Genomic DNA, 27,378 nt, shown 5'->3' with positions numbered 1-27,378 from the left:
CCTTCCAAATCCTATAAATAGGAAGGCTCATTCATTTGTAAACTCAATCCTTGATTAATATAAAACTCTTTCTTAGATTTTCTCGCTTCAAGTTCTTTAAGAACTATATTGATTAAGAAAACTTTCTAAGTTTGTGGCGTCGATCCCTTCCATTGATACTTTGAGTTCTTAGTTCTTATAACTAGAGGATTCAAGTCCCAACATACCACCCCTTACTTAAGTTTATAGAGAACGGGGATAAGCTTTCTATAGCTTTTATTCTTCTTTGGCTTATTTAAGATACTATCCTTATTCATTCCATCTTCCTTCAACTTTACGCCTACAACATCATCATTTCCAATTCCATTCGATCACCATAAAGACATCCTTCATTCATCATTAAGGCAAGCATCCATCAACATTTATTTGGAGGCCGAATTCATGATCTATTGAAGGATATTTCTTCAACACTTCCGTAACCTACCTTTGATAACATCTCTATTCATTCATTTCATTTCTTTTATTCATTTCTTATTCCATTAATCATTTCTTTCCTTTATTTGTGCAAATTGCTTATTAATTCAAGTGTGGCATTTGGTGTCTCTCCTAAATCGGGAAACAACAACGTTGCCAACTTCTCCATCATTGAAGAAGCTTGGATAGCCTTACATCAAGAGGTATTCAGTTGGATCGACAATCAAAGTACTGCAACAAAATAAAAAGAAAAAAAAAAAGAAAAAAAGAAAAAAAAACTCCTACATCAAATCTGGAGTACAAAAAGAAAAGAAAAGAAAGAATAATTCAAAAGCAAAAATTCCAGCAAAATAAAAGTGAAGAAAAGTTGCAAATACATCCAATAGGAAGCACATTACAATTTGGCCAACATCAAACTTGAAGGAGGTATCCTTGTTGTTTCTTGTGAAGGAAGATAGTAAGTGTTATAACTTGGGTTGTAAGTACTCTTCATCTTTCTCTTTTACTTCAATTTCCTTTACTTTCATCATTTCTTATTTCATTACCTTATCTCTTCTTACCCATTCTATCCTACCTTTACCATATCCATTTCTATACCCTAACCATTTCCTATAGCCGACACAATAAACAAAAAAACTTGCTCAATCTTGAGTTAGTTCTCTAAAGGACCCACAAGAGAGAATTGAGTGGAAAAAGGCAAACGAGAGGGTGAGATAAGAAGGGGGATCAGAAAAAGCCAAGAACATATCCCCGAGTGTAAAAACGAGTGTGAGAGGACTGAAGTCTTAATTTTTTTTGGAGTGACCAAGTGAGGCTTTTGTGAGTGTGCTGATAAGGTTTTAATTTATTATTATTTCACTAACCATGTCTCAAAGTCCCAGAGAAAATGCAGGACAACCAAACTTACAAATGCAAGCACTTATTGGCAAAATAATGCGAATGTTTCATGAAGAGTTCGATGCTCTTCATGAAAAGATAGATCAACGTCAAGATATACCACCATCCTGGAATAATGGGGTTCCTAGGAGACAACAACAACCACTCCCAGAAGAAGATGTTCAAGATAATATTGAGGACGGAGAACAAACAACATTCCAAGGACCCTGACGTGCTATTATTGATGATAACTTGAGCAATATCAAGATCAAAATTCCTCAATTCCAAGGAAAGACTAATCCTGAAGCCTATCTCTAATGGAAAAGCAAGGTGGAACCTGTTTTCAGTTTCCACAACTATTCCGAGATAAAGAAAGTGAGATTTGCAACCATGGAATTCATAGACTATGCTTTAATATGGTGGGATCAACTTACCCTTAACAGAAGGAGGTATGGAGAATGACCGGCCTCAACCTGTCATGAAATGAAAGGTATAATGCGAAAATGATTTATTCCTGTTCATTATCACTGAGACTTGTTTTAGAAGTTATAGAATCTCAAGCAAGGCCAGAGGAGTGGGAGGACTACTATAAAGAGATGGAAGTGGCAATGATCCGAGTTAACATTGAGGAGGATCATGAAGCAACTATGGCTATATTTCTTGCCGGACTTAATCCAGAAATTGCCAACACCTTGGAGTTGTACCATTACATTGAAATAGATGAGATGGTGCAAATGGAAATGAAGATCGAAAGGCAACTGAAGAAGAGACATACATCTCGTAATGTTGAACCCAAACCATCAAAATGGAGTCAAAACAACATAAAGAAGCCTACTCCTCTCCCTTTCAAAGAACAAGCTGAATCTTCAAAGACTCAACAAGTAAGTAAATACCATAACCAAGGAAAACAAACCACTGATCGTTTGAGAGACATTAGGTGTTTTAAATTTATGTGGAGGGGCCACCTATCTACACAATGTCCTAATCAGATCACCATGCTCTTACTTGGAAATGGTGATATCAAATATGAATCTGAAAAAGGGGAAGAAGCACCAATAGAAGTCAATGAAGAAATGACAATTATGGATCCCGTTGAAAGAGGAGAAGCTCTAGTGATTAAAAGAAATTTGAACACTCAAGTAACGGAGGACAAAGCAAAACGAGAATACATCTTTCATACTTGATGCCATGTGAATGAAATGTATATTTTGTTATCATCGATGGTGGAAGTTGTACTAATGTGGCCAGCACAATCATGGTAGAAAAACTTGGCTTGAAAACAATGAAGCACCCGAGTCCCTATCTACAATGGCTCAATGAACGAGGGGAAATCAACGTTAACAAACAGGTGATAGTTCCTTTCTCAATTGGAAAAATACAAGGATACGGTTATGCGTGATGTTATCCCTATGCACGCTAGCCATCTACTTCTTGGAAGACCATGGCAGTATGATAAAAGGACTATCCATGATTGTGTCACCAATCAATACTCGTTCAACCATAAAGGGAAAAATATTATCCTTACTCCTTTAACGCCAAAACAAGTTCATAATGATCAAATTAAAAATTAAACAAAGTATTGAGGCTATGAGGAAAGGAAAACATCAACAAGCATGGAAGAAACTGATCCAAACACAAGTGCTTATTCTTCAAATTACTTGATACGATAATGCCTATTGACATAACGCAAGGTTGAAGATGATTATTCTAACTTTAAAAATGAAGAATTTTTCTTTGACTTGCAGGATGTACCAAGAGACACCATTTGTCAAAATGAAGGGTTAGGAGACGTAACATTTGAAAATACAAAAGATGTATCTATTGAGCAGCAAAAGGATGCAATTTTTCATTCAAAGGATATGACCTTAGGAGGACCAGTGGACGTGACTTATGAGGATTCAATGAACATGCCGATTGGAAAGTTATGAGATACCCCTTTTGGAATGTCAAGGAACCTAAACTTTCAAAACAAAATGACATGGACATATCTCGCACAAGTGTGTATTGAAGAGATCCCCATTTTTAACAAAACAACAACTGTGGGATGGAGGAATGTTGAAGAGAAACCACCTTTTGATTTGAGGATAAATCGCTTTAAAGAATGGGGGATGATGTGATCCAAATCAACATCATGAATGTCATTGCATCTCCAACCTTTCACAATAATAAAAGGGGGATTTTATCTAACTTACTCTTTCTTTTTACCATAGTTATAATAATAGTTTATATACATTACATTTTTAGCTATGAGGATGATATTATTTAATGAAGTTGCTATTATGAACCACATATTTATACATTTATATCTTATATTACTTAGCTTATATTATTCTTTCTTTTGTAGGTACATACACAACCACATGATGGGAGCTAACTTAAAGATAGCATTGGAATCCACGAGCTATACAAATATGACTAGGACAACTCCAGGACAACTCAAGAACATTTTGGGACAAAGTTGGCAGCTACCCTCCGAGCTCATAGCTGACTTGAGCTGGACTTTTAAGCTAGCTAGACATCTCATTTCAGTTAGAGAGTTGCACCATCACCACCACCACACATAGTACTTTAAATGTGGTCTAGGTCAATTTTTGTGGAATCATACCTTTTCGTGACTAGTTGTTCAAGAGGTTCCCTTTCACAAGGAGCTGTCCAAAGACTCACCTATATGCCATTCATATATGGCAAGCTCATCTTCAGCTCATACACATGGGAAGTAGCTCAATTAATGAAAGGTTACCTTACACACAATGTGAACTTTCATAACAAGTTTCTGCCCAATTGATGCCATGTCACCTATACACATGTTGAAAGCCAAGTCACGCCTAGATTGCTACCTATCTTCATGCCATGGATGAGCCCACACCTTAAGCATCTTATGACCCCCATGTGAGTGGCTCATGACCAGGCCACTTATGTGCCATGCGTGTGGAACAATTAGGCGCCAAAGTGAATGGATGCCTCTCTATTCGACCAAAGCATCATGATTCTTTAAAGTTGGCACCAAGATGAACCATAAGGAGACCATTCGGCCAAAGACATCTCCATTCATCAAAACATCATGCATTTTCATTTAAAATCATGTATTTAGACGAATAGGCATGTATTTATTTGGCCAGTCCTTCCAAATCCTATAAATAGGAAGGCTCATTCATTTGTAAACTCAACCCTTGATTAATATAAAACTCTTTGTGAGATTTTCTCTCTTCAAGTTCTTTAAGAACTATATAAATTAAGCAAACTTTTTAGGTTTGTGGCGTTCGATTCCATCACCATAAAGACATCCTTCATTCATCATCTAGGCAAGTATCCAACAACATCATTTGGAAGCAGAATTCATGATCCATTGAAGGATATTTCTTCAACACTTCTACAACCCACCTTTGATAACATCTCTATTCATTCATTTCATTTTCATTTATTTGTTCATATTGCTTATTAATTCAAGTGTGGCATTTGGTGTCTCTCATAGATCGAGAAACAATAAGGTTGCCAACTTTTCCATCATTGAAGAAGCTTGGATAACCTTACATTACTTATTCTCTCCATCCCCTTCATTGCCCATGGTTTCAATCCCTTTATGAAGGTGAAGAACCCATCTTCTTCTGTCAAGTTTGGGACTTTGAGCATGAGTTCCTTGAACTAACTCACATACTCTTTCAACGTCCCATCTTGTCTAAGACTCAACAAGTTAAACATTTCCCACTCACGGCAAGCACTGAGGATAATTTTTCCTCCAACAATTCAGGCTCTTTTGGCCTAGTGCCAACTCTAACTTCCATAGCGATGTCTAACTCCACGACATCCTAGGCAAGTTCTTCGGTAACATTTGGTTTATACAAACCCTTCTGATCTTGACCTTCACTCGGCTTTGTAGAAACAAACTTCATCGAACCAAGCCTAGCAAGCTCATTACTTTTGGCCTTGTCATTTCCGTTAGATTAATTGACCCAATCTGGGCAATCTCACACCATGTCTGGACCTTTACATTAGAAACACTCCAGTTGGTCTTGTTTATTTACCCTCAGCTTTCCTATTTATCCACTTGCATTGGTGCCGAGCTCTGCCCCATTCAGACAACTTTTTACTTTATGTGGCCCTTAACAAAGAAAACACTTCAGTGGCTCATGCTTGCTTACCCTCAACTTTCCTACATATTCATACCGAGCCTCGATCCTATGTTGAATGCTTTGATTCCAACAATCTTACCATATTTGGTTACTTCCTCTTCTGGCTCGTCTTCATCCTTGACAAGTTCTACAAAGATAACCTTTTTATGAAACCCCCTAATCAAATAAAGACTATCACAAAAGTATTATTTCAAAGGCTTATGTTTCTTATTCATGGTCTTGGTCTTACCACTATTCCCGATGACTTATTCTTATCACGAACAGTTGATGACTTCTCTAAGCCATTCGAATAACTTTCTTCACCATATATACACTGTCCCTTATCATGATCTCCCTCACTTTCATCCCTAGCACTGGGCATAAGTCTAGATAACTCATACCAGTTGACTTGACTTTTGTAAGTTTTAACTGTGACTCGACGATAGATTTGGCTTCCGAACAACTTTGGGTGTCACCTTGCTTCACTACAAGCATCACCCCTGGTCTTCGTCCCTTTATGAAAGATATGTCTGCCTCACACTCACTCACTACTTCCTTGCACATGAGTAGCTCATTCCTGAGCACATCCATCTCTTCCTTCAAAGCCGTTACCTCGACTCTAAGTGCATTACTCATCGTGATCAACGACCAATCATTAAGATTCTATTGTGCCACGAACTTGAACCCACCACTCATGACTTCTAGTTGTTCAAGAAGTGATTCTAAAACTCCTTGTGTAATACCTTAAAATTTTAGTTAGTGACCAAAATATAATTTCTGAAAGTTTAGTGACCAAAGTATAAACTTTAAAAAGTTTAAGGACCAAAAATGTAATTTTTTAAAATTATATATTTTTGCATATAAATGAATATTTTATTATAAAATTTACTTTTTGTGTGAATCATAATTGTAATTATGGATTTGTATTAAAAGTTATAAAGTAGAAAAGTTTGATAAGAATTCGGATAATCGGATCAAATCAAAATTTCACGAAAATTTGAAGGATGATAAAGAAATGTTGGAAATATTGTTTCCATAATTTAGAACAATGTAATATAACATGGATCAGTGGAATTAAGATCGATTTTCTATGGTAAGCCAAAATTGTGAATTTTAGTGACTAAATTGCAATTTTTGAAAATTTATTGGAAAAGGTGGAAGTCAATTTTTGTTTGATCATCTTTGACTTTGGAATTTTAAAATGGAAGATATTGCAATGTCATGGATGAAATTATCAAGTTTCATTAATGGCAAAATGGTAAACAAGTTTTAAATGAATTTTAAATTCATTTATATTAGAATAAGCCATGTGTATTAAGGAAAATTGTGTAGAACCCTTTCATCTTCTTCAAGCCATGAATCACCATTGTTGGGTAAGAAAGCTTTTCATTTTCATGCTTCCATGGTTGATTTTTGGGTTAAATTATTAGAAAGAGAATAATCTACTTGAAATTCTCTATCATTTAGTATAATTATTTCATGGAAAACATACTTGGATGATGAATTTTATGATTAGGGTTCATTAAGAACATATTGGATCTTGGTGATTTAAAGGTTGATTTTTGTTTTATTAGTGTTATAGATTAATTTCCAGGCAAGGGTGATGATTAAAATTATCTAGCATGCATAAATTCCATTCAACCATGACTAGGGTTTATGAGAGTTGATTGAATTTGGATTGAATTTGATGTTAGGATGATTGAAATTGTATGATTTAATCATAGGAGATTGAATTCATGCTTGAAATTGAATGAAAAGTTTACCCTAACTACTTTATGAATATTCAACCATGGGGAAATTAAAGGGGAAAGATGCAAAATTTCCTATAATCTATAATTGAGAATATATGATTTCTACATGATTTGGAAGTTGATTCGGATCAATTTGGAACATTATGATAGAAAAAGGGCTATTTTGGAAGTTTTGGAAATTATGGTACATTGAAGTATAAATGCTCAATTATAGATGTATTATGCTGGAAATTATTAATTTAATGCTGATTTTTAAGTTAGAATGTTAAGTTAGTGGCTAATTCTAATTATGCTAGAAAGTTGGGATGTAATTGCAAGTTTTTAAGTGTTAAAGTATTAGATTGAGTGAAGTATTACAATGCTGGAAATTAATGTTTGGATGTTGAATTTGAAGTTGAATGATTATTTGAAACCAAATTGAAAATTTGGTTAAGTTTAGTGGTTCATTCGGAAAGATTGGAAATTTTTGGGGATAAATGATAAGTTTGCAAGTGTGATTGTATTATATTGTATATATTATTTTAATGCTGGAAATTTTGGTATTAAATTTGGATTGAATTAAATGGTGAAGGACCATTATGAATTACTTGGAAAAGTTAGTATGTGTTGAGTTAATCTATCGATGGAATCGGCCAAGAGGGGGGTGAATTGGAAATTAAAATTTTGGTGGAAGCTTTTGTAGAAAATTAAAGTAATTGCACAACGATTTATAGTGGTTTGAATTTCTCAACAAAGTCTACGTCCACTACCTTAGCTATCCACACTAAGGGTTTTCCAACAAATTCATTAATTTGTTCTTTCTTTTGAGGCCAAAGAGATAACCTTACAACTCCCTCAAGAATTATACCCCAATTCTTGAGAACACTCTTTCTCAAAGAGAAGATTACAAATTTAGCAAACTTACAAGTAAACCTCACAAGGTAAGATGTTTGCACAATTCTAGAACAAAGAAAGAAAACTCAAGAATAAATATAATTGAGCACAATAAGTGTTCTTGAAAGCAAAATGAATGTTGAATGAAAAATAGGCTTGAAATGCTCAAACTTGAGGTTTGATGCTTTCTCTTTGATTCTCTCTTGATTCTAGTTGCTTGATGTTTCTTGTTTTTGATCAATGGCTTCTAAGCTTGTTTAAATACACCTTGAATCACTTATGAACGTTGGGGATCATTAATGAAGTTATTGGAGCCGTTTAAGTGTGAAAACAATTAATATTTTGCTGGAGCGTGGGGGGAATCGGTTCCCCCTCATAGGGAATCGGTTCCCTAAGTGTAAAATTCAAATATTTCGACCGTTAAACAGGGGGAATCGGTTCCCTCCAAGAATTCTGTTTTTCTCGGAGCCAAACCATTCGGGAATCGGTTCCCTCTGAGCAATCTGGAATTTTTGGCTTTGAAATGGTTCGAAATATTTTGTAAAATTGTTTTGAAATTATTTTAAGATTAAAACTTAATTTTACACTTGAGTAAGGATTAAAAATGACATTTGAAAGATTTGTAGTAATATTTTGATATTCGAATAATTATATCGAATATACTTAGAAAACTTTTTTGGAAAATCTTAAAATTCATTTAACTTAATTTGTTATGTTGAAATATCAAAATGTTTTCAACAATCTCCCCCTTTTTGATATAACAAAACATTTTAGTAATTTTAAGATTTTATTTTGAAATCAAGTTTGAAATTACTCCCCCTTACTCTAACACTTCTCCCCTTTAAAACATTTTTAACATTTCTCCCCTTTTTTGTTAAATCAGAAAGACTTTTAAAAGATTTTAAACAAGGTTTTGAAATCATTCAGCCAATTGATTATATATAGATAAATAGCTTAAGCTGCTAAGATCACAATCAAGAGAAACGTTAGCCATTAGTTTCATAATCAATATTCATAAACATGTAATGGATAATTGGTCATATATGTCTAAAGATGCAAAATAAACACGAAATCCAAATCAAATGTATTAAACATAAGTTCGAACAACCAAAAATAAACAATCCAAAAGCATTCAAAATGTTTTAACAATTTTAAGTTTTAAATTCAAACCAAACACAACTAAAACAAAGCAAGATCTATTCATCCATAAAAGGATCGGGAGGAGGAGGAGGATATCGAGCTCTCATCTCAAGAGAGAGTCATCTAAATGATCGTTCATCTCCCGTTGTTGAGCTCCCAAGGAAGTGAGCTGGGACTCAATGAAAGAAAAGCATGATTCCATGGATGCAGAATGTAAGTTAAATGTCTCCATAAAAGATTGAAAATAGGGAGGCATTTGATCTTCTTGTTGTGCTTGCTCCGCGGGCTGATCTGGTTCGTCTTCATCGTCAGAATCGTCATCAACTGCTGGTGGTGCTTGTGAAGAACTAGCTCCCAGAGTGAGTTCAGAAGATTGAACCCATACACTGATTTCTTTATCCTTGGTCCATCCCGATCTCGTTAAGGAAAGAAGATTGATTGTTTTTTAAGAGGAAAGGAGGCATCTAGACTAACTCTAAGCTCGGCTTTAGAAAAAAGATTACTCAGAATGCAACCATAAACTAGAGAAGAACAAAGTTTCTTATTTGGAACTAAGTTTACAATTTCAACAATTTCAGTAAAAATAATCTCAGGAAGATTTATTTTAATATTGTTTTCAAAACAATGTAACCACCAAAGATCCAAAGCTCTAAGAGTATAGTAACGACCTCCGGATGGTCGAAACCACCAAGTGATCATTAGATGATGAAAACACTCATGAAGATCTAAGACACTTGCACTATCCCTTCTTTTATATCGAGAACCTAATAACTATTTTTCATTAGATAAACCATCATTATCTAATCCTAATGCATTGGCTATGTAAGCCGGGTCAAGATAGAAGTATTATCCTAGAAGGTAGGAACGAACTCCATGGTTTCGGATTGATTTCAGTTTTTAATACAAACAACATTAGAATAAATGATACGAACAAGCGGATGGTAAACCTTAGGTTCAAGATCACAGAGTTTATCAAATTTCCATTCTCGTAAGATAGGGTGATATTTAAAATTGATATCAATCATAGCTTGAAGATAGTTAAATTAGGACCAGGTTGATTGAAGCATGAGTTTTGGATAGTTAAATTAGGATCAATGGGATTAGAAATAGGATTTGGTGGGATAGGAGGAGGATTTGGAGGAGGATTTGGAGGAGGGTTTGATTGACAGTTTGAACGACTAGACCTAGCTTGTTTTGACATGGTTTAAGAAATCAGAATAGAATGAATAACCTACAATTTAGAAAAACACATGTATGCAATTCAATCAATCCCAAAACTCAATTGAGTCCTCAATATTTCAAGGTTCTCTAAAACAAATCTAATGGGAAAAGTTTTGAAAAATATTGAAAATAATGTTTAAAAAACTATAGTATGTATAGTTAACATATAAATAACACAATTAAATCAAAACACAACAATTTAAAAATAATTTTTTTTAATATTTCGAAAATTCAAAAATTATTTGAAAAGTTGTGAGATTTTGATGAAATTGGTTGTAAAATATAGTTTCTAAACACTAAACAATCAATGCCCAATCATTATTTCAATCTAGAACTAAGTAAATCTAGTCCTATGTTCAAAAATTGACAAAATAGAAGTTTTAGAAAAATACCTTGAAGATTTTTGGATTTTGTGAGAATGTGATGATTTTTGCACTAGTTTGATGATTCCAACAGGTTTAGGATTTGAAAGATGAAGATATTCTGAATAAAAATTGATGTTTGAAGCAAAGTGGAGATTTGGAGTGATGGAGAGAGTGAGAGGCGTCAAAGAAGAGAAGGAGAGATAAAAGAGGAAAAAGGGATTCTGGCCGAGTATATCCAGAACCCTTGGGGGGAATCGGTTCCCCTTCATGGGAGTATCGATTCCCTCTTCCCTATAATTCAAAAATCTGTATTTTAAACACTCAAAATGCTAAATTAATCTTATCTAGTGGTATTGGCAACTCATATATCAAAACTTAATTATGTTCAATCAATCAAATTAATCCTTAAACTACATTTGAACATAAAGTTAATTTTCATCAAGAATCATAAACTCCCCCTAACTAATAGCAATGAATGTAATCAGAAATTACTATTATAAACATTTTTCATTTATTCTTTAAAGTGCTAAAATTATTTTAAACACTAAGTGAAGATTGGTTGGTCAAACCTAATTCTCTCCTAAGTGTCCAAAATCTTTCCTTGTCTAAAGGCTTTGTAAAGATATCCGCTAATTGGTGCAAAGTATCAACAAATTCTAGAACTACATCTTCCTTAGTGACATGGTCTCTAATGAAGTGATGTCTAATTTCAATGTGCTTAGTTCTAGAGTGTTGGATGGGATTTTTAGTGAGACAAATAGCACTAGTATTGTCACACTTGATTAGGAATAGTACTTACATCAATTCCATAATCAAAACGTTATTGTTTCATCCATAAAACTTGTGCACAACAACTACCGGCTGAAATCTATTCAGCTTCAGTAGTAGATAATGTAACACAATTTTATTTCTTTGAAAACCAGGAAATCAACATATTTCCAGGGAATTGGCAAGTACCGGAGGTGCTTTTCCTATCTAATTTGCATCCTCCATAATCTGCATCAGAAAAGGCATGTAAGCTAAAGATAGAGTCTCTAGGATACCAAAGTCCTAAACTAGGAGTGTCCTTAAGGTATCTAAAGATTCTCTTAACAGCTAGTAAATGTGATTCCTTAGGGCATGATTGAAATCTAGCACATAAGCAAACACTAAACATAATGTCCAATCTACTTGCAGTTAGATAAAGTAAAGATCCAATCATTGACCTATATAATTTAACATCTACACATTTACCTCCTTCATCTAAGTCAAGCTTTGTTTAAGAGCTCATTGGAGTGTCATGAGGCTTTCCATTTTCCAGTCCAAATTTCTTGAGCATATCTTTGACGTACTTAGCTTGATTGATGAAGATGCCATCTTTTCTTTGATTGATTTGGAGTCCCAAGAAAAATGAGAGCTCCCCCATCATGCTCATTTCGAATTCGCTTTGCATTAGCTTAGAAAATTCTTTGCAAAGAACATCATTAGTAGAACCAAATATTATATCATCAACATAAATTTGAACTACTAATAAATCTTTACCTTTATGCTTTAAAAACAATGTAGTGTCAACCTTCCCTTTTGAAAAACCTTTTTCAATTTAAAAGTTTGACAATCTTTCATACCAAGCTCTAGGAGCTTGTTTTAAACCATAAAGTGCTTTTGTCAATTTAAGAACATGATCCTAAAATTTTGAATCTTCAAAACCTAGAGGTTGTTCCACATACACTTCTTCTTTTATAAAACCATTTAAAAATGCACTTTTAACATCCATTTGATATAATTTAAATTCATGAAAACATGCAAATGCTAATAACATTCTAATTGCTTTCATCCTAGCTACTAGAGCGTATGTTTCATCATAGTCTATGCCCTCTTCTTGAGTATACCCTTGAGCAACAAGTCTAGCCTTATTTCTCACTATATTACCACTTTCATCAAGCTTATTCCTAAATAAGCATCTAGTACCTATAGTAGATTTATTACTAGGCCTTTCAACTAATGTCCATACTTTACTTCTCTCAAATTGATTTAATTCTTCTTGCATAGCCATAATCCAATGTTAATCTTTTAATGCTTATTTGATGTTCTTAGGCTTTATGCATGAAATAAATGAAACATAATTACAAATATTTCTAAGAGAGGATCTAGTTGTTACCCCTTTGGATGGATTACCTATAATCTCACCATCCTTGACATAGTTGTACTCTCTTGGATAAGATACTTCATTTTCTTCAATGGTTGGATTCTCGAGAGGATCATGAGTTTCCTCATCTTTCATTTCTTTCTTTGATGATGATTCTCCAACGTCATGTCTAACGTCATTTTCTTGTACAATACCTACATCATCATTAACACAAGAATCCTTCCTCAGAAGGAGATTATCATCGAAAACAACATGTATAGACTCTTCTACAACTAAAGTTATTTTATTAAATACTCGATAGGCTTTAGAATTTAAGGAATAACCCATAAAAATTCCTTCATCACTTTTAGCATCAAATTTGCCAAGGTTTTCTTTACCGTTGTTTAAAACAAAACATTTACATCCAAAAGGATGAAAATAGCTAATGTTAGGATTTTTATTTTTGAAAATTTCATATGGAGTTTTCTTTAAAATTAGCCTAATCATTACTCGATTTACAACATAACAAGCGGTATTTGTGGCTTTGCCCAAAAATATTTTGGCAAATTATTTTCACAAAGCATGGTTCTAGCCATTTCTTCTAAAGTTCGATTTTTCCTCTCAACAACTCCATTTTGTTGAGGGGTTATAGGTGCTGAAAAATTATGGCTAATACCATTAGAATCACAAAACTCATTAAATCCAAGATTTTTAAATTTAGTGCCATAATCACTTCTAACACTAGTGATAGAGTAACCTTTTTTGTTTTGGATTACTTTTGAAAATGTGATGAAATTTTCCAATGCTTCATCTTTAGTACTTAAGAATAGAACCCAAGTATATCTAGAATAGTCATCTACCAAGACAAATGCATATTGTTTTCCACCCAAGCTAGTAGTCCTAGTTGTCCCAAAAAGATCTATATGGATCAATTGTAATACTCTACTAGTTGATACATCATTAATGGATTTAAAAGAAATTTGGTTTTGTTTTCCTTTAGCACAAGCATCACAAATTTTATCATTATCAAATTTAAGCTTAGACAACCCTCTTACTAAGTCTCCTTGAATTATCTGTTGCAAAATACTCATACTAGCATGTCCTAGTCTCCTATGCCATAACCAACTATCATGTTCATCCTTAGCAACTAGGCACAAATTAGTCATATCAATAGAATCTAAATGCACCATGTATATGTTTCCTATTCTATGACCAACAAGCATAATCCGATTAGATGCAATGTCAATGACTTTACAACAATTAATTTCAAACATGACATTGAGTCCCTTATCGCATAATTGACTAATACTCAATAGATTATGCTTTAATCCATTCACATATAACACATTTTTAATTTGTATGGAAGAGGTATTACCTATAGTACCAATACCTTCAATGTGACCTTTTGAATTATCACCAAAAGTCACTTCTCCTCTATTTTTGGCGTTAAGCTCTATGAACCGGATTTTGTCTCCGATCATGTGTCTCGAGCATCCACTATCAAGGTACCATGAATTTGGATTTGTTTCCCGTGCCTTGTAGCAATGCTCCTTTTCCTAAAAACATAGATTAATTTCTAATTTTTGGTACCCAAATTCTTTTGGGTCCATATTCATTAGTTTCTAAAATCCTTGTCCCCTTTGGTATCCATTTATGAAGGACATTCTTATATTTAGTAGTAATGAATTCTTTAGGAACCCATATACTCCTAATAATTTTACCATTCATGGTTCGTTGAGGACTTCTATGATTGTAGCATCTAAAACTTTTCTTAACAAAGTTGTATTTTGAATTCTCACATTTTTCAAAACTTTTTGTTCCAACCTTATTAAAAGAAGTTTTAAGATCATCAATCTTCTTTTGATGATCATCATGAACTTTTGAAAGTAAGTTATGCAAATCAGTATTTTTCTTTTCAAAATCATTAATTTTGATTTGCAATTCTTTGATCTTACTTTCAAACTCATTGTTGGTCTTGGATATAAGACTATTTTTGTTTTTTCAAATTTGAAATATCATTTTTGTATTTTGAAAATAGAGTCTTATAATCCGAAGCCAACCCATTATAATCCTCTAATAACTCATCATAAGATAATTCATCCAAATCGAATGAGTTAGAGGTTACCTTAGAATCTTCCCCGATAGCCATCAAGCACAAGTTTACAACTTCTTGTTCCTCTTCATCGGAACCTTCTTCATCGCTCCATGTAGCTACATGAGCCTTGTGCTTCTTTTTGGATTGACCTTTTTTCTTCAATTGTGGGCAATCATATTTGACATGCCCTGGCTTTTTGCATTCATAGCAAATGATCGAGTCTTTCTCCTTCGATTCAGTTTTGAAGCCTTCATGACGTTTGAATTTTCTTCCTCGATTGGGAATCATCAACTTTCTGAATCATTTGGCAAATAATGCCATTTCCTCGTCATCATCATCGCATTCGAATCACTCTCATCTTTTGTGGATTTGAGAGCAACTCCAATGTTTTTCTTATTCTCCTTATCCTTTGGTGTCTTGTCAATCTTATCGAGGTCCACTTCATCTTCAAGCATCATTTCATGAGTGAGAAGGGAACCAATTAGTTCTTCAAGAGTTAAGGACGTTAGGTCCTTAAACTCGATGATTGCCATCTTCTTTTATTGCCACGATTTTGGAAGGGAGTAGACTAACTTCCTCACAAGCTTTTCATTTGAAATGATCTCTCCATATGATTTGAGACCATTGACAATCGTTGAAAATCTATCGTCATAGCTTTGATATCTTCATTTGGTTTCATCCTGAAATTTTCATAGCTATGCGTTAGAATACTAATTTTAGATTTCTTTACCTCATCGGTACCTTCATGAGTGACTTGAAGTTTGTACCATATTTCTTTGGCGGTTGTACAAGATGAAACTCTTTCGTATTCATCTGGTCCAAAAGCACAAAATATGATATGGATGGCTTTGGAGTTGAGCTGGAACATTCTTGTCTCTCCTTCACTCCACAATTTTAGATGAGTGAGAGGCTCGATGTGTCCTTCTTCTACGACATTCCATGCTCCATGTCGCTTGCTTGAATGAAGTACATCATCCTATTCTTCCAATAGGCATAGTTAGCTCCATTTAAGAAAGGATGCTTGTTGACGGGCATTGAATCGAGACCGGAGTCAAAATTTGAAGCGGAGGCCATTGATGACTTGATAATCGATGTAACTCTTCTTGAATCAATCGAGAGGCGATTAAACCTTCAAATGAGTGAGTCTCTGATACCAATTGTTGAGTTAATCGATCGATGGAATCGACCAAGAGGGAGGTGAATTGGCAATTAAAATTTTGGTGGAAGCTTTTGCAGAAAATTGAAAGTAATTGCATAGCGATTTACAATGGTTCACTTTCTCAACAAAGTCTACGCCCACTACCTTAGCTATCCATACTAAGGATTTTCCAAAAAAATTCACTAATTTGTTCTTTCTTTTGAGGCCAAATAGATAACCTTACAACTCTCTCAAGAATTATACCCCAATCATTGAAAACACTCTTTCTCAAAGAGAAGATTACAAATTTAGCAAACTTACAAGAAAACCTCACAAGGTAAGATGTTTGCACAATTCTAGAACAAAGAAAGAACACTCAAGAATAAATATAATTGAGCACAATAAGTGTTCTTGAAAGAAAAATGAATATTGAATGCAAAATAGGCTTGAAATGCTCAAACTTGAAGTTTGATGCTTTCTCTTTGATTCTCTCTTGATTCTAGTTGCTTGATGTTTCTTGTTTTTGATCAATGGCTTCTAAGCTTGTTTAAATACACCTTGAATCACTTTGAACGTTAAGGATCATTAATGAAGTTATTTGAGCCGTTTAAGTGTGAAAACAATTAATATTTCTGCTTGGAGTGTGGGGGAAATCGGTTCCCCCTCATAGGGAATCGGTTCCCTATAATTCAAATATTTCGACCGTTAAACAGGGGAATCGGTTCCCTCCGAACTTTCTGTTTTTCTCAGAGCCAAACCAATCAGTGGGGAATCGCTACCCCCTTGAGGTGGAATCGGTTCCCTCTGAGCAATCTGGAATTTTTGGCTTTGAAATGGTTCGAAATATTTTGTAAAATTGTTTTGAAATTATTTTAAGATTAAAACTTAATTTTACACTTGAGTAAGGATTAAAAATGACATTTGAAAGATTTGGAGTAATCTTTTGATATTCGAATAATTATATCGAATATACTTAGAAAACCTTTTTTGGAAAATCTTAAAATTCATTTAACTTAATTTGTTATATCGAAATATCAAAATGTTTTCAACAATATGAATTCTAAAAAAATTATAAAGGTGACTAAATTATAAAGTTTATGAAAGTTGAGTAGTTGGTGATGAATATGAAAATATAAAGGATTTGAGTGTCATGTTGGGAATGTTGAAGTTGTTATTGAATAGTGAAGTGAAATTTCATCGACTAAGTTTCGAATATTAATTATGGATTTTATTATTGGATTTGGATTATGTTGTATAATACTAACGTATGTTTTGAATGATTGTGTTGTGTATGATTTTCTCTAGAATGTGATAAATTTTGTGATTGAAAATGTTTCGGAAACGAAGGATCAAGTATGCGATTTAAAAAGAATATCGTAGTAAAAGGTATAATAGTGAGACAAATGCGAGTGCATTTATTTATTTAAATTATGTTTAGTTGAAGAAGACTTGCGATAAGTCAACCTTGGATGATTTTTAAAAGAAAAGTTTTAAATCAAATAATGAAATATTTTCATAATGTTGCCAAAATGATTTATGATTTATTTTTGGGTTTGAATTACCCAATATGTTTTTATATGATATTTTATGAAATGATACTTGAATAATTTCCCTAAAATGATTTTAGGGCATGAACTGCCTAAAATATTTTATATGATATCTGTATTTTAATTATGGATATTTTCGGGTATGAACTGCCCAATACACTGATTTTGATAAATGATGTTTGAAAGTGGTACTTATTGGAAATGTTGAATTTATAAATAATATGAATCTAAAGTAAAGCCATTGTATGTTGCATTAAGAGCCGTGGGTACCATTGGCATGCCATGAAGTTGAGTAATTCTGATTATGATTTGGTACATTCGTGTACTTATATGATTAAACCTAGAGTGCATAACTCTGTATTTGATGATTGCACCTGAAGTGCATATTTATGTTTCTGATGATAGAACATGGAATGCTTAGTGTGAACACTTTTCTGACTCACGTACCTTGCATTCTCATGGATATGTATTGGGCTACGAATTTGAAAGATAAACTACGAATCTGAAAGATGAACTATGAATATGAAAGATGAAATATGAGTCTAAAAATGAGTTGTGAATCTAAAATAAGTTGTGAATCTGAAAATAAATAAATGTGGTTTAATGGAAATGAATATTTTATTAATCATTGCATCTGACAATTTTTTGTCATGACTTTTACAAATATTTGAGATGTTGATTTTGACAAGATTTAAAGATGGAGAAAGGACTTATTAAAGTCAATTTGTGAATTTCAAAAGTTTTAGACAATCAATTATATTATTTTGCTTTTATTAAGTTGATTTTATATTTTATCTGATAATTCCGTAAAAAGGTCACATTTTGGGATCTTTTCACTTAAGTTATTGAATGTTTAAAAGCTCATTTAGGACCATGTAGATGTATTTAGAAGCATTTAGTTGCATGTGGTGGAATTCGGTTTGCCATGACATTTTATTTTTTTAGCGGTGCTGCCTTATGGGAAAGGTGTTTGTTTAATGATGTGCAAGAATTGAGAGCAAGAAAAAGAGAGAAGGAAATGCTGTGACATAAGGAGCTAGTGAGCAGAATGAAAATGCCGAGTCAGAGTGGTTTTGAAAGCGAGTACAGTGCAAGAAGATATTTTCGAAACCAACTGTCTCATACATTCCAAGATCTCTGCCCGAGAAATCTACCTCGAAGATCCACCTGGAGGGATCGGCGTTGCTACAGCCGATCCTGCTGACCACGCTGCCTACAAAGATCCTATCTATCCTTGGGCATCTACAGTGGGATTATGTCGGTACTCAGTCGGTAACTCAGGCTGGATCACTGCTATGCTCTTCCCGATATCTATGTGATTTAAGCATGGTTTGGGGTTTCCTAGGAATTTCAACACCAAGTTCTAGGGTTAATCTATGAAGAAGACTTTTGGTTCTACCCAGATTTGAGCTTAAAAAGTTAGAGAGAGGTCTCACTTTTCTTAAGTTAATCCTACTTGTCATGGCATTTCTCCGTGACAAGCCTGAGGGAGTGGCGTTCTAGTTACCCGAGAGGAGCTAGATCGCTGGGTGTAGTTCTTAGTGGCCGAGGGAAGTATTGGGCAGTGCACGCTGAAGGCTTTTTCTCCTACCCTTAGTTCTTTGCTTTCATATTTTGTTATTGGTTTGTAAGGAATGAATGAAACTTGCTTTTTTCTTGTTTATTTCGAACCCTACCATGAACTAATCCTATTTGGTGGGAGTTCGCATGGATGTTTAAGTTTTCATTTCAATGAATGGTTGTTTTTCTATGATTCAATCAGTTTTTGTTTATGAAACTTAGTGCCTTAAGGTTGGAGGAGCTACGAGAGTAGCCTTTTCTTAGGAGATTCTTAGGGTTCGAGAGAATACCTAGGTAACACATCCTTAGTGTTCGAGAGAAACTAGGGAGGAAATGCATAAACAAGGGGTTCTAGATAGTAACTAGGCCTAATCCACCTTAGAGATAAGGCTAGGATTTCATTCGACTAAAAGGAGTTGTGCATGAACGATAGGTTAGATGTTAATGCTGCCGAAAAAAGGTATTGCCGAGACATATCCTGTTATCTGGACCAATAGGATCATTGCAGGGGTTTACGCCAATCGGTTTTGCCAGGGCATCTTTAATCTGTCTAGTCCCTTACTAGAGATAGCATAGGGCACCTTAGTAGACTCTGTCGGGCAGACTAGGCATAGAAGAAAGACCGTTCTAAGAAGTAGACTTAGATTTTCCTTAGTGACTCCTATCACTCATTCCCACAGTAGCTTGTCATGCGAGAAAAACAAAGTCCTATTAATCAAATCGTATATTTACGTTTCATTTTACCTTGATATTTTCATTTGCCTGCACTCAAATATAACTCACTTTGCCACAACATATCCATCTGCTATCACATTGCCATCATTCCATTTCCACATCAGTTATTCCATTTTGCCACCGTATTATCATTTGTACATACCATCACTAACTTTACTTAGGTGACAAAGTAAAGTTCCTTGACAAACTTATTTGATTTCCACTATTCCTGTGGAGACGATACTCACATATCATGTATTACTTGTTCGATTGTGTATACTTGTTCATATATTCGTGCCCATATTTAGTACTCACAAACAGCGGACAAGTTTTTGGCGTCATTGCCGGGGATTGGCAACTGGAAGTTAATTAGTTTTTTCATAGCATTTTTATTTTACTTGTTCAATTTTTTTTGTATAGTTTTACTTGTTGTTTTCCTTGTTTTTTTTTCAGGCTTTTATTTTACATACTCAACGTGCTCAGGCAAAGATGTATCCAATTGAAAATCAAGGCATTGGTCAAGAGTAAGATCAGAATGTTGAGGCAATTCTGAATGTTGGGAATGCATCTAGCCCAAGTAATATTCGAGATCATTTAAACCCTATCATAGACGACCTAAATCCTGGAATTGTGGCACCCATGAGTCAGGTGACCGACTTTGAGCTAAAATCGGTTATGTTCAACATGTTGGACTTTATTGGACAGTTTGGTGTACGCCTTAGGAGGATGCAAGGCAACATGTTCAGGCATTTTTGGAGGTCTGTGACTCCTTTCGACAACAAGGTGTGCATGAAGATGTGCTGAAATTGAAGTTATTTCCATATTCTTTGAAAGATCACGCCAGGGCATGGCTCAATGGATTACCTTCCGGCTCGATAAGGTCTTGGGCTGACTTGTGCAAAAAATTTTGCTACGGCATAATCAACCCAATATGAACGACCATCTTAGAAATACCATAGCATCTTTTCACCAAGGCGATGAAGAGTATGTATGAGTGATGGGATTGATACAAAAGTTTACTTCGCAAGTGCCCTAATCATGGATTTCACGACTGGACTCAAGTGTGATGTTCTACAATGGAGTCAATGCACCCATGAGGATGATGCTAGATGCCTCAACAAATGGGACATTACTTGAAAAATTACTAGTAGAGGCATTTGACATTCTGGATAGGATTACCACCAACGATTATAAATTTCTATCTACAAGGCTTGGCCTTGGGCGAAAATCACATGGAGCTTTCAAGCTAGATTCTAAGGATTTGGTGTCAGCCCAACTTGCTGCTATCACCAATATGTTGAAGAATTTGCAAAGGCCAAGTGAGGTAAGAGAAGTAAAGGCAACCAATTCAGCATGTTTATTATGCCATGGCAATCACAATGAGAGCGAGTGTCCGACCAATCTAGAATCCATCCAATATGTAGATAACTATAATCGAGGCAATAATAAACCCTATTCTAATATCTTAGATGGTGTCAGTGTTCAAACTTTTCTTGGGGAAATCAAGGAACCATCAATGCTAGTCAGCCCGCTAGGTAGCAGAACTTCAGTGACTCCCAGGGTTTCTAAATGAATATGCCATGGCATAATTCTAATGAGGGAGTACCATATTCATCTAACACAAGCTCTTTGGAGGCCACAATGCTAGATTTTATAGCAACCACAAAGACCATGATGCATGACCATACGACCTCTATAAAAAACCAAAAAGCTTTACTTCAAAGCCATAGCTCATCTTTGAGGGCCTTGGAGGGTCAGGTTGGTCAAATTGCCACGACATTACATTTATGCCTACATGATAATCTACTTAGTGATATTGAAGTCACTAAGGCTCACGACATGGAGCATTGTGGTACATTCACCTTAAGGAGTGGCACCAAAATCTATAAAGATGCTAAGTCTGGGGGGGTAACACTCGGAGAGCCCGGTCATGAGATTGTGCACGAAGATCCGAAGGTGCAAGAAGATTCACATTCACTGGGAAACAATGATGAAGGTTTGAAGAGTGCAGTCAATGAAGACAAGAAAAATTTTGCCAAGACAAAAGAAAAACCCCCATCAGTAGGAGTTGACGACCAAAGGAAAACTGCAGAATTTTGCCTCAACAAATTTTTATGCACTAATAATCACTTGAAGTTGATGAAGAAGATAAAGAGGAGCTTGAGGATATTCCAAGGGAGATGAGTCAGTCTAGCTTACCCATAGTTAGACCAGGTATGAAATTTGAACCTTTGGATTCTATTGAACTCACTCATCCTAAACCCCAAGTGATTGATCATTTGTCTAGGCTAGAAATTATAAAAGAATTATGGAATGAAATGGAGATTAAGGAAAAATTCCCTAATGAGAAATTATTATTTGCGTGGAAATTTTTTGGCATGCTAACATTGCCAATTTTGTCGTTAGTGTTGTTTTGCTTCCTTACTTGACTAGCTTAGGAAAGAACAAGGTCATACATGATGGTGGCTACTGGCATAGCAATGACCTCGACCACTCCAACGAATTTGTTGCCCAAATGATTTCAAGTTGCCACGGTAAAAAGGAGGAAAAAGAGAATCATTCCACTACCATTCAGCTTCAGGCAGAGAGCACTTTGAAAAAGAGAGGAATACTGTAAAGGTCCTACAATTTAGATGTGATAGACATAAAATGCCAGGGCAAACTATTTTGAAGACGGAACTATTATATGTGTGGGGCATTTTGGTCTACACTGGTGCTCTGATCGAACGAGATAAAATTGCCATAACAATTTGAGATGTTTCGAAAAACACACAACCCCTGGCGGCGGAACATCCTGACATGCCGCAACTTACCGTGCAGTTGGAAGAAAAGTACCATAGCCCACTGAGCCAACCGAGGAGACATAATCTGAGATGCCACGATAAGCTCCTTTGCGTTGGAGCAGACGCCGCCTGAAGAAGGCATCTAAGAGAAAGGAGCCCCAACTCTCAATCATCCCAGAAGGTCCTAGTACTCCTCCGGCTGCACCAACTTCTGACTCAGAACACTCCAGCCCCGCCAAACTGAGAAAGCGCACTCGTCGCGCGACTACTACACCACCACCCGCATGAAGTCAAGGTACATTGCATTCTATTGAATTAATATCATGTAGTTACATTTTCCTGAGTTTTAGTAAGCATTGAGGATAATGCTTCTCTTAAGTTTGGGGGAAGTAGTGTTCTCGCATCATTGCATGATAGTACTAGTTAAATAAATATGCCACTACCATTAGTAGTGTTCTCAAGTTTTATGAATTTTGATGGCTAGGATAGAATATACATGACTGGTTGAGGATGATAGAACCAACTCTAGGACTTGCTTCTTTGAAACCCTTGAATACACAATTGTATATTTTCCATGCTTGAGAAACTTAGAAATATTTTATAAGAGAATTCTTATATATCGTGGCATAAAACTTTGATGATGAAAATTCCACACCAAAAAAAATCCAACACCAAAAAAAACAAATGAAGTTGTGAATAAATGCTTTGACATATCTGTAGAGGAACACTCTGCTATGCCATGGCATATGAGTGAATGAAAGTAGTCATGGGATGACTCTACCTGACTAGCTCGGGGGTGGAAGGTATGCTCCCTATCACCTAGGTGTTGGATGGTAGGTGTTATAGGTTGACTCCCCTCGTAGGAGAATTAATTAAAGAAAAGAAAGCAAGGTGGGAGTTAATTTTTTTTTTGTAAATGTCATGGAAAATTAAGAAAGCTTGCTTAGAAAGTTTTTAAGTTTGTTAAGCATGGACAGGATACAAACACGCAGACACCCACACAAAGAATCTTGCCCTAGGGGACAGTAATAGATTTCTCGACCTAGTCTAATATGTTGAAGCCATATGTGCTGAGGGCTAAAATTTTATCCCATAAAACTATTCTGCTTCTGAACTTGTCATGGTATTTTTGTTTTGCTTGCTACTATCCATTGCTTGAGGACAAGCAATAGCTTAAGTTTGGGGTGTGATAACTCCGTAAAAAGGTCACATTTTGGACCTTTTCACTTAAGTTATTGAATGTTTAAAAGCTCATTTAAGACCATGTAGATGTATTTAGAAGCATTTAGTTGCATGTGGTGGAATTCGGTTTGCCACGACATTTTAATTTTTTAGAGGTGCTGCCTTATGGGAAAGGTGTTTGTTTAATGATATGTAGGAATTGATAGCAAGGAAAAGAGAGAAGGAAATGCCGTGACATAAGGAGATTGCTGAGCAGAATAAAATGCCGAGTCAGAGTGGCATTTCGAAAGCGAGTAAAGAGTAAGAAGTATTTTTAAGCCAACTGTCTCCTACTTTATGAGATCTCTGCCTGAGAAATCTACCTCGAAGATCCACCTGGAGGGATCGGTGCTGCTACAACCGATCCTACTGACCATGCCGCCTGCAGCAGATCATGTTTGTCCTTGGGCGTCTGTAGCGGGATTATGCCGAGTACTCAGTCGGTAACCCTGGCTGGATCACTGCTATGCTCTGTCCGATATCTACGTGCTTTAAGCATGGTTTGGGGTTTCCTAGGAATTTCAACACCAAGTCCTAGGGTTAATCTTCCCCTATAAATAAAGATGAAGCCACAATAAAGAAGACTTTTGGTTCTACCCGGATTTGAGCTTAAAAAGTTAGAGAGAGAAGGTCTCACATTTCTCAGTCAATCCTACTTGCCGTGGCATTTCTTCGTGACAAGCCTGAGAGTGGCGTTCTAGTCATCAGAGAGGAGCTAGATCGCTGGGGCCAATTCTTGGTGGATGAGGGAATCATTGGGCAGTGCACACTGAAGGCTTTTTCTCCTCCCCTTAGTTCTTTGCTTTCATATTTTGTTATTGGGTTGTAAGGAACGAATGAAACTTGCTTTGTGCTTGTTTATTTTGAGCCCACCATGAACTAATCCTATTTGGTGGGAGTTCGCTTGGATGTTTAAGTTTTTGTTTCAATGAATGGTTGTTTTTCTATGCTTCAATCTATTTTGTTTATGAAACTTAGTGCCTTAAGGTTGTAGGAGCTACGAGAGTAGCCTTTCCTTAGGAGATTCTTAGGGTTCGAGAGAATACTAGGTAACACATCCTTAGTGTTCGAGAGAAACTAGGGAGGAAACGCATAAGCAAGGGGTTCTAGATAGTAACTAGGCCTAATCCACCTTAGAGATAAGGCTAGGATTTTATTCGACTAAAAGAGTTGTGCATGAACGATATGTTAGATGTTAATGTTGTCGCAAAATGATATTGCCGAGACATATCCTGTTATCTGGACCAATAGGATCACTGTAGGGGTTTACGCCAATCGGTTTTGCCAGGGCATCTTTAATCTGTCTAGTCCCTTACTAGAGATAGCATAGGGCACCTTAGTAGACTCTTTCGGGCAGACTAGGCATAGAATAAAGACCATTCTGAGAAGTAGACTTAGATTTTCCTTAGTGACTCCTATCACTCATTCCCACAGTAGCTTGTCGTGTGAGAAAGACAAAGTCCTATTAATCAAATCGTATATTTACATTTCATTTTGCCTTGACATTTTCATTTGCCTGCACTCAACATAACTCACTTTGCCAGAACATATCCATCTGCTATCAAATTGCCATCATTCCATTTCCACATCAATTATTCCATTTTGCCACAATATTATCATTTGTACATACCATCACTAACTTTACTTAGGTGACAAAGTAAAGTGCCTTGACATACTTATTTGATTTCCACCAATCCATGTGGATACGATACTCACTTTATTACTTGTTCGATTGTGTATACTTGCACATATATCTGCACCCATATTTAGTACTCACAAACAGCGGACATTATCTCACCATAGTTTGTTAATAATGCTCCACTATGTTATATTTAGCATGTGATATTTTCAAGCGAAGGTAAAGAAAAAGATAAGGACGTGAAGTAAGGAGCACTGAAAACATCTCTTCTTAGGAAATCATACCAACCTACAGTATCAATAAGCCATCTTTGACTCATTAGTGGCATGTATTTTGTAAATATTTTGGTTGCTGTGATAGACTAGCTTAAAATGGTTGGTAGTAGATATAATTTAAAGGTTAATTGATTGACTTTGAAATTAGGCAGTATTTTGGCAGTTTATACATGTTGAGAAACAACATTGAACTACCTAGTTGCTGCCTAAAATTGAATTAAAATTGGACGATAAAATATTGTTTTATGTTTTACGCGATTAATTAAATTGGTTATAATTTAAAAATTGAAAATAACACAAAACTTTATTGGATTTCAAGTATGAAATGTTATAAAAAGTCAGTATGACATCTTTAACTCATATTTAAGTACATATATGGGTTAAGTGTATTACACCCAAGACCTCCTTGGATTTCTCATTGAAGCTTTCAAGGCTCTTGATCTGTATATCTAACGATCCCGAGACTTCTCTCATCCTTTTCCTTTCGAGTACGACTCCACCATTATCACCATGGCTCTCAACGCCATTCTTGTGGAACATTTCTTTGTTGTGCCATCTCGTACATTCTTTCCCTACACATGCTGGAACAATCACTGAATCCACAATGACTCAATTCAACACACTCTAACATACTCGTACACTCCGACTTTGCTTGTAACAGAACAACTTTGATACCACTTGTCACGGGGCTAGACTTTTGCTAGCTGATTGTCGCGTCACTTAGACTATTTCAAAGTTGAAAGAGAACCTAAGTCAACCTTTACCAAGTCCTTGTGAGGCTCTGGCTCACCAATTGACAAACTAACATTCTCAGGTTAGAACAATGATGTAGAAGCTAAACACTAATAGGGCTAATCAAAGGCACCAAGACAAGTCTAAGTTGCACGAACACTGTCGAACCTTTCTAAGTCACAAGGACATAGTCGCTTTGGAAACTCTGAAAGAACTATGGGAAGAGAAAACACTCTCGAAGCTATCTTAACTCTCACGACCGACAATGCAAGCCACAAAGGCTTAAGAACAAAGAGAAACAAGCTAAGTAGGATAAGTAACAAAGCCAACAAAGCTAGGAACAAAGGCAACAAAGGAAACAAGAGAATTCAGGAGTAAATGTATGAGTTTGTTACTTTGAAAAGAAGATTTATGATGGATAATTACAAATGAGGGGAGAAGCTCTCTATTTATATTTGAGGCCCTCAAAAACTAACAATCTAGGTTAAAGTAAATCGGCGACTCACATTGAATCATACCTTATCAAGATCTCTATCTCTAAGGTATTTAATTTCAAATAAATATTATTTAAAATAAGTATTTATCTCCTTAAATTAAGAGATAATTATATTCATTCTGAACATTCTGAACCTTCCAAGGAGCAGACCAACTTATATGGTTTTGGACAAGCCCACACTCCCACGACTCTTTTACTGAAATCTATGCACATGTCGCGGTTTTTTTTATTAAATTGAATAATGGTTGGCTGCCTCAACTTACGTGATAAATGATTACATGGGCCC

Source organism: Hibiscus syriacus, unplaced genomic scaffold, assembly GCF_006381635.1.
Source record: "Hibiscus syriacus cultivar Baekdansim isolate YM2019G1 unplaced genomic scaffold, ASM638163v2 tig00111250_pilon, whole genome shotgun sequence".
NCBI lineage: Eukaryota > Viridiplantae > Streptophyta > Magnoliopsida > Malvales > Malvaceae > Hibiscus > Hibiscus syriacus.
Note: the sequence above shows the minus strand (reverse complement) of the source record.